Source organism: Protopterus annectens, chromosome 13.part0 (genome assembly GCF_019279795.1).
Source record: "Protopterus annectens isolate FY-2018-M chromosome 13.part0, PAN1.0, whole genome shotgun sequence".
Classification (NCBI taxonomy): Eukaryota; Metazoa; Chordata; order Ceratodontiformes; family Protopteridae; genus Protopterus; species Protopterus annectens.
Genome location: NC_056747.1, coordinates 1049877278 through 1049894459, shown reverse-complemented (window position 1 = coordinate 1049894459; position 17182 = coordinate 1049877278).

Genomic DNA, 17182 nt, shown 5'->3' with positions numbered 1-17182 from the left:
CCTACTATCTGACCACCTGCCATGTTAATGGCTTAAACAATTCCTAAACTTTGTATCCCAAATTTAAGTCCCATGACAGGCTGGGGACCACCTCAGACTTAGGTGTGTTGTGAAATGGATAAGTAGAAGTACAGAGCTTTGCTTCAAGCAGCATTGTATATACTGTTGTGTATATGGGAGAGTTTATGGAATGCCCTACCATAGGCAGAGCTAATGACACCACATACCTACCATATATAAATTCATTCAGCTTCAGCCCTACCCTCTAATGCTTAAGTTTTAATGGCTATCAATCTTGTGGTCATGGTATGCCACCCCAACCACCAGAGGAGTCCCTAATTACTGACAGAAATCCATGCCTCCCTGCTTAGTGAGTGAGTTGGGTCTATTTTTGTTCTTGGAGGTATCAGAAAGTATTGCTCCTGAGCTCTCAGCTAGGTAGGTTTCAGTTTCTGAAATAATAGCATGAGACTTCTACAGACTTTTTGCCAGCAGTAAAAAAAGAAAAAAACATAAAAGAAACAAAAATAAAAAAGGCGAAACACTGTTTGTTGTTGTTTTATAACATATAATCCATAAAGTACTGCCCTGGTGGTATAGAGGATAAAGCATAACTACTTCCCAGTCAACCCAGGTTCAATTAGCACCTTGGGCAAGTGTTCTGATAGATCAACAGGGGGATGGGTTTTCCCATCCCAGATAGAAAGGGAAGGCAGTTGTCAATGCTACTCCCTTAAAGGAGGCATGGTTCAATGAGGGGAGCTGATCTTGAACAGAGACCGAAAATTGTGGGAGGTGGGGCAGGGAATGGGTAGAGCACATAACAACATCCCAGGATGGAAGTGGAGATGGTCAAGCCTCCAGGAATCCATTAGGATCCATGACTGGCCCTATCAGTATCAAAGTAAGTTCTGGTGAGGAAATCAGAGTCAAGCTGGTATAACTGGGATGGACGTGAGACATAAGGGACCAGAATGTTACACTGAAGTCCCAAAAAAAACAAACCACGTAATCCATAACTGCTCTGATCTGGTAGTTTTAATAACAAATTTTACTGATTATCTGTTGGATGAAATGCCAGCTTTGTAAAAGCCTCTGGATCTAATATAGAAAACTCACATAATGAATTTAAGTCCGCAGTTCAGTTTTCTGTATAGAAGTCTGATGCTCTCAAACAGAGCTGGGTCTCACCAGCTCTTTGATTTACCATCTTAGAGCCAAACTTCACAGCCTATACCTCATCACTAGTAATATATTCACTTTAAAACTCTCGCCTAACTTCTTCTTTCACTCCAGAGCACTCACTCAATAAGCTGCAGTAATTCTTTACTATAACAGGATTCCAGCACTTTTCAAAAAATGCAAATTATTTCCTCCATTTCATACATAATTCACTTACCTCAAGTGACAAACCTAATTTGTGTATATACTGTATAAATCTAATCTGTGTATGTACTCCATATATTACTTTACAAAGTCTTGTTTATGTGCTAACCCTAATTTATCCACTGACCTGTTATGACTCTTCCAATGATGCTTATTTTAAATGATTCCATACTGCTGTATTCTACTTTATGATGCATGTTTGTATTTTTACTATATAAATTTGCATTTTATTATATTTTCTTGCTTCTTGTAAAACCGTAATGGAAAAAATAATTCCAGAATAGACACACTGAAAGATTCTCCATAGTAGTATGAAAATTTCTGTTAATACTGGATTGGCGTAAACTATATCCATTGGTGTAGAGTGGTTTTATGTAGTTTTATACTTCTAGTACATTTGGCAAAAGTCTTAGATCTCCAGCCATTAAAAACAGTTTTTTGGTTGAGGTCTTTTTTTTATTTTTTATTTATTTATTTATTTGGATTCACTTTATAATCTCGAAATACTGAAAGGCCAAATTTCAATATTTCGAGAACATAAAGTCAAATCCACAAAACACTGACAGCCCAAAACCACAAAACTTCAAATCGCGGACACACACTATACACCAAACCAGACATACACCACGATACCCACACTACAAAAAAACAAAAAACACACACACAAACATAACACCACACATCTACAAACCTACACTACATATAAGCAAGGGGGCAAGCTCCCCTGCACCACCTCATGTGGGGGCTGTGCCCCACACCTACTTATATATACTAACTCCGAGATCACACAAACAGAAAAAGACAGTAAACTCACACCAAGACATTTTACAGTTCCTCACACACACACACACAGACACACACACACACACAGACACACACACACACACACACACACACACACACACACACACACACACACACACACACACACACACACACACCACACATATACAAACACCACCACATCCAACACTTAAACGCTCATACTTTTACCTGCCTACCCTAACCCACATGTACAACTTACACTCACATACACTCAAAGACCTACCCAAAACCCTTACAAAACACTCACTTACCTTAAATTCCACCTAAATCCACACACTACACCGGACACCATCCAAACAATACACTACATGTCACGTAGTGTAAAGCCATAACCATAAATTCGACATATTCACATTCGTGATTATGCACTTTCACTATTTTGAAGATTCAATTTTATGGCCTTGATATACTGAAATTGACCTTTCAGTATTACGAGATTATAAAATGAATCCCTGTAGCCATATAACAGCAGTAATATAGCCTTCTCGTGTCAGTTCATTCTTATGGAAACATTACGATTTTAATGCTGCATTACTCTTTTCTTGACATCATCATTATTGTTATTACTAGTTCTGATTTTTTTATAATGTCTCTCCACGATTTCCATACAGTGCAGAACAAAATGATTCATTTGTAGCTCTCTGATCTATAAATATATTCATCATACAAACAGTATTAACTGTTACATCAGAGGAGGTTGCAAGTGTCCTGCAAACATAACATGCATTTATATGATCCAGGATAAATGACCAAGGAAATGAGGCTCTGTATTCTGTGTTGCTACAGAAAGCCATTGTATGTCTGTCCCTAACACCACAGAAAGTCTGGCAGACACAATACTTTACAGACTGTCCCTAACATCTCAGAAAGTTAGGCAAACAGAATAAAGTAAAGGTACAGAATATGTGCTAACCAATATACAGCAAGAGATGACTACACTACTTTTTCATTATAAATGTGTGGGCCATTCTGCCCTGGTATATAGTTTGGTTTCTTATAATTATCATCATCTCATGGGAATATTGCTTTCTGGCTGCACTTATGATGCTGTTTTGTGGCCAACATTTAATAAGAATCATAAAAACAAATATACTGGATGTTATAATCTAGATAATATGTAAGACAGGAAAGCAGAAAGAAAAAGAGAGAGAGAGAGAGTAGACAGAATGAAAAAAATCAAGCAAGCGAGAAACAAAAAATCAAAAGAGGAAAAATAAAGACATATATAAGCAGATGGAGCGGGATTCAAACCTTCATGTCCACTTTCATAATACAGAGGCAACTGCTGGATATACCATGAAACCAAGGTGAGAGTGGTTGAACATGATGCAGTGATGACTCTGAAAGAGTTAATATGTGGGCTGGGTTGGCAGCATGTACTACTTAAAACTAGCAGATATGGTAGGAGGGTTCTGCTAAATTATCTTTGATTTGCTCTAAATATAGTGACAAAGAATGCAAGTGATGGGAGTGGGAGAGAGATCATATTCCTTGTTAATTGTATTACCTTAAAAAGAAGACAGCAAATTATTGAAAGAAGCACTAATGGTGCAACGTAATAAGGTGGAATTTCATGTATTTTGTAGTGTCAGTCCTGTTAAGGACAGAAGCTGAAATGAGTTGTTTATTTGTTTGCATCACCTGATCTTGCTTTCTACTGTATAACAAATCTTAGTGATTATGAGCATGAAATGCACTGCTAAGCTGGATATTAGGGCAGGATGTCGCACATTCTACGGCCTGGTGCAGTGATACAGGTACAAACAGTGATGAAATGCACTGCTGAGCTGGATATTAGGACAGGATATTGCACATTCTATGGCTTGGTACAGTGATACAGGTATAAACAGTGATGAAATGCACTGCTGAGCAGGATATTAGGACAGGATATTGCACATTCTATGGCCTGGTACAGTGATACAGGTACAAACAGTGATGAAATGCACTGCTGAGCTGGATATTAGGACAGGATGTCACACATTCTATGGCCTGGTACAGTGATACAGGTACAAACAGCGATGAAATGCACTGCTGAGCAGGATATTAGGACAGGATATTGCACATTCTATGGACTGAATGCGGTGATACAGGTATAAACAGTGATGAAATGCACTGCTGAGCAGGATATTAGGACAGGATATCGCACATTCTATGGCCTGGTACAGTGATACAGGTACAAACAGTGATGAAATGCACTGCTGAGCTGGATATTAGGACAGGATGTCACACATTCTATGGCCTGGTGCGGTGATACAGGTACAAACAGTGATGAAATGCACTGCTGAGCTGGATATTAGGACAGGATGCCACACATTCTATGGACTGGTGCGGTGATACAGGTACAAACAGTGATGAAATGCACTGCTGAGCTGGATATTAGGCCAGGAAAGCCACAGATACACTCCATGACATGGTGCAATGATGCGGTTACAAAAGCGTCTATATCATGTTATCGAAAGTTTACTTAATCGAATCAAAAAAGGTCGAACTTTATTGATCGATTAAGTAAAACATCGAATCACGTAAAAAAAAAATGTAAAAATAAAAAACTAAATGGCATAGGCAGGGGGAAAGCCCCCCTGCACCACCCACACCTTCCCTACTTAAATATACCAACCCCCGACACCGCACTACATTGAGGTAAATAAATCTCCTTATGGAGATTTCCGTTTACTGCACGATGTTTTTCACTTTCGATTTTGTCGTGCCGACAATATCAGTCTCAATATTGTCAGCTTACGACAACGTGAAGTAGACTTACTACAAACAGTGACAGAATGCATCCCAGGGAGAGATATCAGGACAGGATGCCCAAAAGACATACTGTGGCTTGGACAATAATGCCGGTACAGATAGTACTATAGACTACAAATCGGTTTGAATTCTTTACTGATGAAACATGATAGAAAATAGTACCGATGGTGATTTCAGTATCACTGCACTAATTTTAAGTTATGTTGTACCAGCTATGCAGATAAGCATGATTCAGTATATGTGTAGAATCATTTTTGATTTGAATAGTAGTGCACAGTTTGTCACTGTTAAGATATTCAGACATTGAGTGTACTTTTAGGAAGGGGTTAATTAAGCAATGCACCAGTGCAAGGTGTGGATTTTTCATATTTTACTCACAGTTGAGTGTCTTGCTTAGTTATAAAATAACTTGGTATACTGTTATGGGTATGACTGCATTTACGAAGTGCACTTTCATGACTACTGGTTCACTGAACGGTAATATTAAACAAAAAACACTACAAAGGCATTTTGCACCCCCACCCCGCTACTTTATATATACTAACTCCGAGATCACACTACAGTGGGAAACAGGTATATTCCCTTATTACCACTGTAGCATGCTTCAGTTTTTGGTTTTTTTATTACGGTTTGGTGAACTGGTAGTCGTGAAAGTGCACTTTTCATTTAAGTCCACTTTCTCGTAAATGGATTCCTACATTTTCTTTTTGAAAGCATGAGCTTTCGATAAGAAAAAGTAGACCCACTGTTATAGCTGTTACTGCAAATGGTAATAACAGTGGACATAACATTGGGTGTTTCAAATGATGGACTTGCATTTTACAACAGCAGTACTGAAAATTTAAAATGAATAAAGAATAGAATTTGTAGAGGAAGTGTCTTATGCAAAAATACTTATTAAATGGGTTTAACCACTGAGTAAAAGAGACAATAGCGGGCATAATTTTTAACATGTTATTATCCACACTGATCTGTTTCATTTTGGCTAGTAAACTCATTGGCAGGATATGCCAAGTTTTACTTCAAGAATGGAGTGCAATACACTTCAAGGAGGCAAATTTTCTCATTGTATAATGTATCTGAATAACCAAGCATTGTTAGGAAAAGATATATATTTTCTTTCACTGCAAACTCAGCTCTATTAGAAGGAATTGTCAAGAAACAAAGAGGACAAGTCAATCAATGTGATCAGATTTTTCTATACCATGTGAAATGAATTTGGATCCTGTTTACAGCAGTAGGCACCAGACAGAGCTATATAATGTGTTTACAGAGAACACAACAGTGACAATGTGACACAGAATCCCATGAATAATGAGTATCTCACTGGAGCATGTGAAGTGCTATTACTTATGCCATAATAAATATCTGTGGTGATGGTGGGTCTATGTTTAAATACATCAAATCTCTCTTCATTGAACGTTAAACATCGAAAGTTCAATTCAGCAAACGTTTAATCATTGAATATTTTACTCAGGGAAAAGAGACATTGGACCAACATGCATACCAAAACGCACACTGCAGTATATCAAACCCACCCAAGTGGGGCAATGCACCCATATCCCCCACACTTATATATACCACCTCCAAAATCACACTACAGTGGGGGAAAGGGCACATTTCCTACAGCTGGTCAACCAACTCCATTTTCTGGGTAAAATATTTGATGATTGATCACTCACTGAATTGAACGTTCAGTGTTTAATGTTCGATGTCCAAACTCTGGATCCCACCCAGTTCGGGTTTGTGAAAGGCAGATCATGCCTCCTGAACCTGATCGACTTCTTTGAGGCAGTCACCAAAGCTGTAGATGAGGGTAAAGTGGTTCACACAGCCTTTCTTGACCTCGCCAAGGCTTTCAACACCATCCCCCATTCTGGAATTATAACTAAACTCAATAAACTAGGCATAAATCCCTATGTCACAAGATGGATTGCCAACTGGCTCACTGACAGAGCCCACACTGTAAAAGTTGCAGACTCCAAATCTGACCTCAAACCAGTGACAAGTGGAGTACCACAGGGTTCCGTCCTGGGACCACTCCTGTTTGGTATCTACTTCTCTGAAGTACAGGCTAACACAGTAGGCCTCTGGCTAACGAAGTTCTTAGATGACTGCAAACAAGGAGCCATAGTCAAGTCCCCAAATGATGTGAAAATCCTACAGAAGGGCCTCTCTGAGACAGATGCCTGGTGTCAGAGCCATGGCCTCAAGCTCAATGCCAAAAGTGCAGTGTCATACCCTTTGGTAAAAACTCTGTACCCATGAACTACCACATGGGCAGCAATCTACTTAACACCGATTGCGTGATAAGAGACCTTGGGACCCAGGTGGACAATAGTCTCTCCTTTGATAGTCACATCGCCACATTAGTCAGGAAGTCCTTCTCGTGGCACACCTCATCATAAAAGGGTTCTCATCCAGGAAAAAAGAGGTCATCGTTACCCTCTACTCATCACTCATTAGACCCATTATAGAGTACAATGCCCCTTTTGGAATGTACCTCACAAGACATCTGCAGCAGCTGGATAGGCCACAGAAGTACCTCACAAAGAGGATTACTGGACTCAAACAAATGCCCTACACTGACCGCCTCAAAAAACTCCAGCTTTACTCCGTAGCATATCGCCTACTCAGAGGTGATCTCTGCCTAACATATAAAGCTATGTCAAACCCAGAGCTGTTGGACATGCTACACCTAAAGAAATCCCAATCCCTCTGAGCTACACGCTCTAGGGACCTAAACCTTGTCACCACAATAAACAGGACATGCTGGAGGGATAGATTCCTATCCCAGAGACTTCCCATACTCTGGAACAGGCTAACCATCTATGTCAAGCAAAGTTCTTCATTAGCACTCTTCAAGAAAAATCTTGATGAGTGGATGGAAATAGGAAATACACCCGGGGATCACTTCTGTGTCTCTGCTCGTCAGTGGCACAGGAAAATAACTTTCTTGGGTGGCGTAAGCCAGGGAACCTTGTTGGCTAGGCTTGCATAGGCCCTTGGGCCGATAGCCTAGTACCTACCTATGAACCTATGAACCTATGAAGAGAGGTGTGATGCCCTAACACTAGCCCAGTAATCAAGGAGCCTCAATCCTTACCACTGGCAACAGCGTGGAATGTCCACACTGGGAGGATGACAAGTACACACACAGTAAAGTGTAATAACTTATTATATCTGAGCGATACCTCCAGGTGCATCTGCAGTTAACTCCTACTGACACGTCTAGGCATCAAATATCACTTGATCATATTTGCATCAATAATTCCAAAAGCCATGCTATGTACAAGGTTTTTAAAAAAATCACCTTAAAGCTTACACAATGGCAAACTCAACTGCATTAATATTTGACCTCTGTCTAGTGTAGGTAAATAGATATAAACTGTTGTTTTTATGATATTAATTTATATAGATATGATCTTCACAATTTCTAAATATCTCAACAACCAAGTAACACAGACAGAACTCCTTAGGCTCATATGAAAACTCTCAACTAGACGAATAAAATGCTGCTGACAGTGTGTGCAACTTGAGGGGTTGTTGAGATATTGGAAGTTATTTACAAAATATTACAAATGTAATTGTTGCTATGTTTACTGTGACATAAACAATTCTGCTTACAGCATAGAACCTAAAGAATTCTACCATTATAAAAGTAGTTTGTGCTGAAGAGTTTGCTATTTATACTTCTTTCATAACCCCTGTGGTTCCAGAGATATGAACATTTGTTTGAAATGTGAGGACATAATTTGAGTCTTTCAAAGGCTTAGGCTCTGTCCATTGGAAGCCACAGTGCAAACTTCCTGAGCTCCATTGGAGTGAATGAGTTAAGAGCACACAGAGATCACAGTCAATATGGGGCTGGTTTCTCCCTCTTTCTCCAGTTCCCTAATAAGACTCCCCACTGGCACAGCTATAGGGTTGAGATCTCAGCTAAGTGGCCAAACCAAGATCTCCAGTACCCTCTCTGTCCAACCAGTGCATCATGTCCCTGCCAAGTAGCTGACACACACACTCTTTGAGATTTGATTTATATACAAACACACACACACACACACACACACACACACACACACACACACACACACACACACACACACACACACACACTCACTCCTGGGAAAGGCTGGCATAGGTTTACTAGCTATGCCCTCCCTTCTGCCCAGACTATAAGTTAGCTCTGACTGCCACCAGCCACTCTTTATCAGCTACTTTAAGACCCTTAACAAAGGGTGCTCAATCCTACTGTGTAATGTTAATATTAATCCAAATGGTAGTTTAACCAAGAGCAAGGCTATTTAGGAGTGGCCTATACAGTGTCACCAAACACATATGCAAGTACTCTAAGAGCTTAAATATCTCTAAACAGACAAGCTACAATTGAAAGGTTTAAATATATTTAATAATAAATAATAAAAGAACAAGACAATACTCAGTAGGTAATCAGTTACATCAGAGTTCAAAATCACAGGAAATATTTAAAACAACATTTCATGGCCGTCTCATATAAATAAAGAAAACATCTAAGCTATAGTTTACTATATTCTTATCTGAATCTAAAATAGTTACTGTGCCCTAATAACTTACAGTAAGGCAAGTGCAGAGGTGGTGAGAGTGGATGTTTCCAAGTCAAAGATAAAATACGAAATGCTCTCTCTCTCTCTCTCTCTCTCTCTCTCTCTCTCTCTGAGAGAGTTCTTAAATTAATATCAAATATTAGCTTGGATTACCTCACCTTTTGTCACCTGACTTTGGTTCCCAAGCTAAACCCCCATTGTCAACTCTGTCTGTAAAAATACATAGCCTTCAGATGTTTGCAACTGCTAGAAGACATAAAACAATAAAAGACAACACAACACAGAGAGTCCCATAGTGTAGACATCTGTCTCTTGTTGATTGAAACTGAAAGATAACTTTTTAGCACAATCCTAAAACAATTCAATTTCAACTATTTTCTTGAAGTTTTGCAAATTAACCCTCTATGTTCTAGTTCCCACTGTTAAAACATATATATTTACACAATTACAATAGTTTATATATATTTCTGTTCTAAACCAGCAAGGCGTGCTGTGGTTACATTTTACCTCAGTATAGAACATACAGTTCTAACACAGTTTTAGCACAAGCATCCTACATGAAGCATGTTGGCATTCACAAATGACACATAACCACTTCCAAAATTCCAGATACCTGGGCTGGCAGTATCTCTTTCTGTCACACTTCTATATAAATCATATTAATATTCACAAATGACATATTATTTACAAAATCCCAGATAGCTGGAATGGCAGTATTTTCCTTTGTCACAAAAGGTTCAATGCATCAAGACCCAGTGATGGTATGGGGGGGCAAGCCAAATAAAGGTATGGTGGTATTGTAATAATGAAGTAAAGATCTACAAAAATGTACTTGGAGGTGTAGTCGGGTCTTGTACAGTGAATAATGTGCTGCATTCCAACACCTTAAGAGCTTTAAAATAATTTTTGATGGATTTATCTAAAAATTATCCATTTTTGTTGTCAGATTGCTGTTGGCTACCCTGATAAAAAGATGAAAATATATTGGTATTTTAAATTTTTTTTAAGACATGACAGGACATGAATGAATGGTGATTTACCCTTATTGTGCTATTTTTCATCATCTGCTACAATGTGAATTAACCAGAGAATGGCATACAGTCTCTTTAGTCCAATCTATAGAATGCCTTATTAGGATTACCTGTGAACATGTATTTAAAATTTTACTTGAGTGATACTTAATTAATGTGGAGCTAGTGAAAAATTTACAATAGTCATATAACATACTATAACTGATCAATTTACAGCATTCTACATGCCATGATATAATCCTATGTTTGTCAAATTGTTCTCTTTCTATATAGAGGTGGGCCTTAATGAGTCCTGATCATTACTGATCTTTAGAGTTACAATAAATGTACATGTGTACCCACTTTGACAAGACAAGCTTAGACATGTGGCTCTGCAGAACTAGAGTCCATGCAATTTACTTACTGTAAACTACGACTGGAAAAGAATGACCGAATGATTTCCATGAGACATACCCATCTTGTTCATCCACTCAGCTGCATAGTGCCTCTGGAAGATTTGGGGTTATCTGAGATTATGCTCTTTGTTTGGAGGCAGACAATTCTGCCTTCCTATTCTTGAAATGGATGGGCAGAAATATGCTGGAGTCACAGCTATCGATTATATCAAAAGAGAAGTAAGAATGACCAGGAAGGTGGAGCTGTCAAGTCTACTTCATATAGTCGACTTACCATTTCATGAACTTTCATATCAAGATGACAATGTTGAAAATTTAAAAACACAAACACCTGGAGCATCGTATTTTCTCTCCAGGTAAGTAACCACTTGGCCACAAACAAATGCAATAGAAATTTATACCGCCAAAGTAGGGGTCTTCACACCCCACACCCCACTAACTAAATATACCAACTCTGAGATCGCACAACAGTGGATAAAAGGACAAAGTTCACCATGGTGGCCAAGTGGTTACTTACCTGGAGAGAAAATACAATGGTCCAGGTGTTCATGTTTTTAAACTTTCGACAATGATTATATGAAAGTCGACAAAATGGTAAGCCAACTATATGAAGGGGGCCCGGAGGTGTCAGAATCAAATTTTCTGTCTTAAATGATTGTTATTATTGTTGTAATATAACTAATAAAAAGAAATTCTTATTAACACCTTGGAGTTTCAGTCTTTAACTACTGCAGAAAATCTTAGAAACAAAAGTGTACAGCGTTTTGTATGCCAATGCCATGTGACTGTTATTTTTATTTAAATATCTGTTGGCTCCAACCCCTTCTAGCATCCATCTAGTCTCTTGATTGCTCTTTCTAGAATAGTTGCAGCTTTCAAAGATAAAGAGGAACTGATTTTTTTTTATATGGATTCAACAGCTCTCCTGTGGCTGAAATTTTTATATGCACTTAGCAGTTCTTTTGCCCTGTGCAAGTTTAGACCATGATGTACAATCCACACATTGCTGGTCTTTATGTAAACCATAGACAAGCTTTTACATGCTTTATAGGGGTTGATGCCTAGCTTAGTGAGTTTTTCTATGATTCCTGAGTGGGGAATGGTATCAAAGGCCTTGGCCAGATCAAGGTAGGCTGTATGAACCACCTTGCCTTCATTCACAGCTCTGGTGACTGACTCAAAGAAGTCGACCAAGTTAAGCAGGCATGATCTACCCTTCACAAAACCAAACTGTGTGGGATCCAGAGTTTGGAGTTTCCCTATATCCTTGTTTATTAGGTCCATGATGATGCATTCCATAGCTTTGTATATCAGACTTATCAGGCTAATGGGGTGATAGTTCCCAGGGTCTGTAGTCACTCCTCCTTTGTGGAGAGGGATGACTATAGCAGTGTGCCATTCAATAGGGACAAAGCCTGAGGTGAAGCTGTGATTGAACAAGACACACAGGTGAGGTGCTAGTTCACTCTGTACTTCATGCAGAACACAGCCAGGGATATTGTCAGGTCCCATAAAAGCTATATTTTTGGCCTTGGACAGTGCTATTTTAACCTGTGCAGCAGTAATACTGGGTACCTGGAAATCTACTGGTATTGTGATTGGTCCTTTGGAGGGGTAAAGTTGGCAGTGAATCTGTTGGCTAGTATATTGGCAATATCTGTTGGCTTGGTATAGAAGGTACCATTGTGCAATAGCTCAGAGTAAATCTGGGTATTGCCGTGGAGATTCTTTACATAACTATAGTAGACCTTGTGGTTGTCTTTACTATCTGCTGCGATTCTGTTTCATAGCTAGCTTTAGAGGATTTGATGAGGGATCACAACTTTTTGTTGAAACTGATAAGGGAGTTTTTCCAGTCTTGGGACTTCATCTTATTCTGCATCAATTTCCTTCTTCTGTTGTAGAGTTTGTTTATGGCAGGGGACCACCAGATTGGCTTCCTTTTTTTGGAGGAGAGAGTCTTTGTTCTATTGGGTATGGCAAGATCCATGCATTTGTGTACATGTTTGTACAGTGTACTGGTGTATGATTCAGGGGTCATGCAACTATTCTCCATTTGCATGGGTGCCGTGAAGTTAGCCACCTCTTATCTTAGGAGCCCAAAGTTAACTTTGTAGAAGTTTTTCATGGTGGTTACCTTTGCGGAATTATGAACATTAATTAAAACCCAGTCTTTGAATTATATAATCAGGGTCAAAACCTCAATGACACTTTTGTTAGCTGCATAATTTTATTCTTTCCTAGCCAAGTGTTATTGACTCTGCAGAAGTGCACCTTCAAAGATGACCCAGGATGATCTTCCTCTATGAAACTTAACTCATACAGGAAAAGAAAATGTCTGCTTCAAGAAGTATGCTTTAATGTAACTGTGGGCAGAAGATAAAAATGTACTCCTAATATATTATATACAGCAGTTCTCAGAATATTCAATGGTTCTCTAAGAGAACAGCTAGAAGGCAGATCATGAAGTAGGTTGCTGTTATTTTTGCTGTTTAGCCATTTAGTCACCAACTATTCGGGCTTGTCTGTCAACAGCTGCTTGTTTAGGTTCTCACAAATTCATATTTATTACTTCAGTAATGCTGTCCATTCACCTTGGTCTCTGCAACCCCTTCTTACTTTGCCTTCACTCTTTCCCATCATCAGTGTCCTTTATAGTGAATCCTGTCTTTGCATTATGTGGCCAAAGTATTTGAGTTTTAGTTTTATTATCAGAGTTTAGATTTTTTTTCTTGCATATCTGCTAATTCTGCCTTCTATGTGTGGAATTCTCAAGCATTTTTCCAATACTACAATTCAAAAGCATCAGTTTTTTTGGCACACAGCCTTACATGCACAGCCATACGTCATTATGTGGAAAACCTTAGCTTTGACTACATGTTTGTTGACAATATATTCTTCAAAAATGTTATCCAGATTTGCCTTAGCTTTCCTTCATAAAATATGTGCCATTTGATTTCATGGCTGCAATCACCATCTACAGAAATCGTTGAGACAAGAAAAACAAAATTTGTCAATGCCTCCACTTCTTTTTCATCTATTTGAAAAGATTTGATATGACTAAATGTCAAAATTTAGATCACTTGATGCTGAGCAGCAAAAGTTTTCCAGTTTCTGCATTCATGTTCAGCGACAAGTCAGCTCGTCTTCACTTTCCACCATCACAGTGATATTATCTGAGGATGTTTATATGTCTCTCAGCAAATCTGATTCCAGTATCTGAACCATCTACAGCAAAAGTAAATTAAGGCACCAAAGTTACACACTGGAAATCAGTCACTGTACTTTATTGCAGAAGACAAACGGTAAGCACTTTCACAACTTAATGTTGCTTCATCAGACCACATCACTACAACTGATGCTTGGTTAAATACTAGGACAATTAGTATGACATCACAATTTTAAGAGATATTACTCCACTAACATAAGAACATATATCGATATCCATAAGAAAAATGCATAAAATATACAGAAAGGTGTGTATTTACACACAATGTATTTAAAAAAGGGGGAATGTCATCCCTGATGGTTATTAAAATATATATATATATATATATATATATATATATATATATAGATGTGTACATATACACACACATTTTTGTGCACATATAACCATAATAGTACAATAAAAAATATATAAAAAAAAAAAATCCTATTTAGTGTTTAAGGTGCCTTGCCTTAAGGTAAGGAACTAATGAGGTGCAGCCATTCAAACCAGGATATCTATCTGCTTGTAATTTAGTAATCCATTGTTGTTATAATTCTTCAGTGTGGTTTTCTACATCACCACCTCTGTTTGTTCTTACTATTTGTTGTAAGATTAAAAATTTAAAACAATGACTACTGTCTGTATTCAGGGCATGATTAGCTAGAGCATTTGATTGCTTCTGGCTCCGTATGTCCCTTATATGTTCTAACATTCTTTCTTTAAAACTTCGATTTGTTTTGCCTACATAATAGGAATGGCATGCTTGGCAAAAACAAAAATAAACAACATCGACACTTTTACAATCATAGTAATTCTTCGTATAAAGTTTAAAGCATTTCACAGGATGAATGTACTCATTAGTGTAGACATGCTGACAAGCAGCACAATTCCTGCACGGGAAGGTGCCCTGTCTGTTTGAGAGATTTTTTCTAAAAGACTGATGTTCTCTATTACAGAGCTGCTGCTTTAAAGACACATTATTTCTAAAACTGAAGTTTGGGGTGTTACCAACTGTGGAAACCAGACCTGGTATTTCATGTAATAAGTGCCAATTCTTTTTAATAATTTCCGTATACTTATTGATGTCACTTGCAAATCTAAACACTATTCTAAACTTATTTCTATCAATACTTGTATCATAAGGTATACTTGTATCAGCACTATAAGAGCTCATGTATGGTTTACATCTTGTAGATCTCAATTTCCTTGCATCTGCTATCACTCTAGTGATTTCTGAGCTAGAATAGCCTCTTGTTTGTAATTCGTCTTGTAACTTATTTAAAGCAACTACTGCCTCTTCATCATTATTATGTAGGCGTAGGGTTCTATAGACTTGTCCTTTAAGGACATTTCTAGGTATGTGTCTCGGGTGCATGCTTGACCTGTGCAGACAGGCATTGGTTCTTGTGGGTTTGTGATAAATACTGGTTCTTATCTGCTTTAAATCAGTAAGGGTGACACTCACATCCAAGAAATCAACACATGTATCAGAAAAGTAAAGTAAACTTCAAAAAGTCTGTAGTACTATGCAGGTAATCAATGAAATTACTGATATTTTCACCATGCCCTTTCCACAAGACAAAAACATCATCCACGAAACAGACGTACCAGAGAATGTAGCCAAAAAATGGGTTAACATCTGACAAAACATATTGTTCTTCCCATCGTACTAGTGATAGATTGGCATAGCTATTTGCACACGAAGTGCCCATAGCCACACCAATCTTCTGTAGAAAAAATTGATCCTGAAAAGTTACAATGTTATTTTCAAGTATAATCTCCAATAGTGCACAGACTAGCATAATCTTATTAGTAGTCAGCTTCGTATTCATATCGAGGAATTCTCTTATTCTGTCAATACTCCAAATATTTGGAATACTAGTAAAAAGAGATTCAATGTCCATGGTAAGGAATACAAATTCTTCATCATTATCAATGGTTTCCATTCTATTTTGCAACCGCTATAAAAACATTTTTGTGTCTCTAAGAACTGTATAACAACTATCCAAGAACTCATGTAAAATGCCTTCTACATAAATAGATAGGGGCTCAGTGCACCATCTTGCTCCTGATACGATGGGGCATAAAGGAGGAACCGTGGGATGTTTATGGATTTTAGTGAGTCCATAAATCCTAGGAACTAGAGGTTTTTGTACTGAAAAATAATTGAATAAGGATTCATCAATTAATCCTGTAATCAGTAAATCAAACACTAAAAAGACACTTTATCAGTGATAGCAATTACAGCTGTTTTTGTCAGCATTTGATAGGTACAAGCATCTAATAGCAAAACCTTCATCTGGTTAACATATAAATGGACAAAGATTTATATGTTAACCTGATAAAGTGTCTTTTTTAGTGTTTGATTTACTGATTACAGGATTAATTGATGAATCCTTATTCAATTATTTTTCAGTACAAAAACCTCTAGTTCCTAGGATTTATGGACTCACTAAAATCCATAAACATCCCACGGTTCCTCCTTTAGGCCCCATCGTATCAGGAGCAGGATGGTGCACTGAGCCCCTATCTATTTATGTAGAAGGCATTTTACATGAGTTCTTGGATAGGTGTTATACAGTTCTTAGAGACACAAAAATGTTTTTATAGCGGTTGCAAAATAGAATGGAAACCATTGATAATGATGAAGAATTTGTATTCCTTACCATGGACACTGAATCTCTTTTTACTAGTATTCCAAATATCTGGGGTATTTATAGAATAAGAGAATTCCTCGATATGAATACGAAGCTGACTACTAATAAGATTATGCTAGTCTGTGCACTATTGGAGATTATACTTGAAAATAACATTGTAAATTTTCAGGATCAATTTTTTCTACAGAAGATTGGCGTGGCTATGGGCACTTCGTGTGCAAATAGCTACACCAATCTATCACTAGTACGATGGGAAGAACAATATGTTTTGTCAGATGTTAATCCATTTTTTGGCTACATTCTCTGGTACGTCTGTTTCGTGGATGATGTTTTTGTCTTG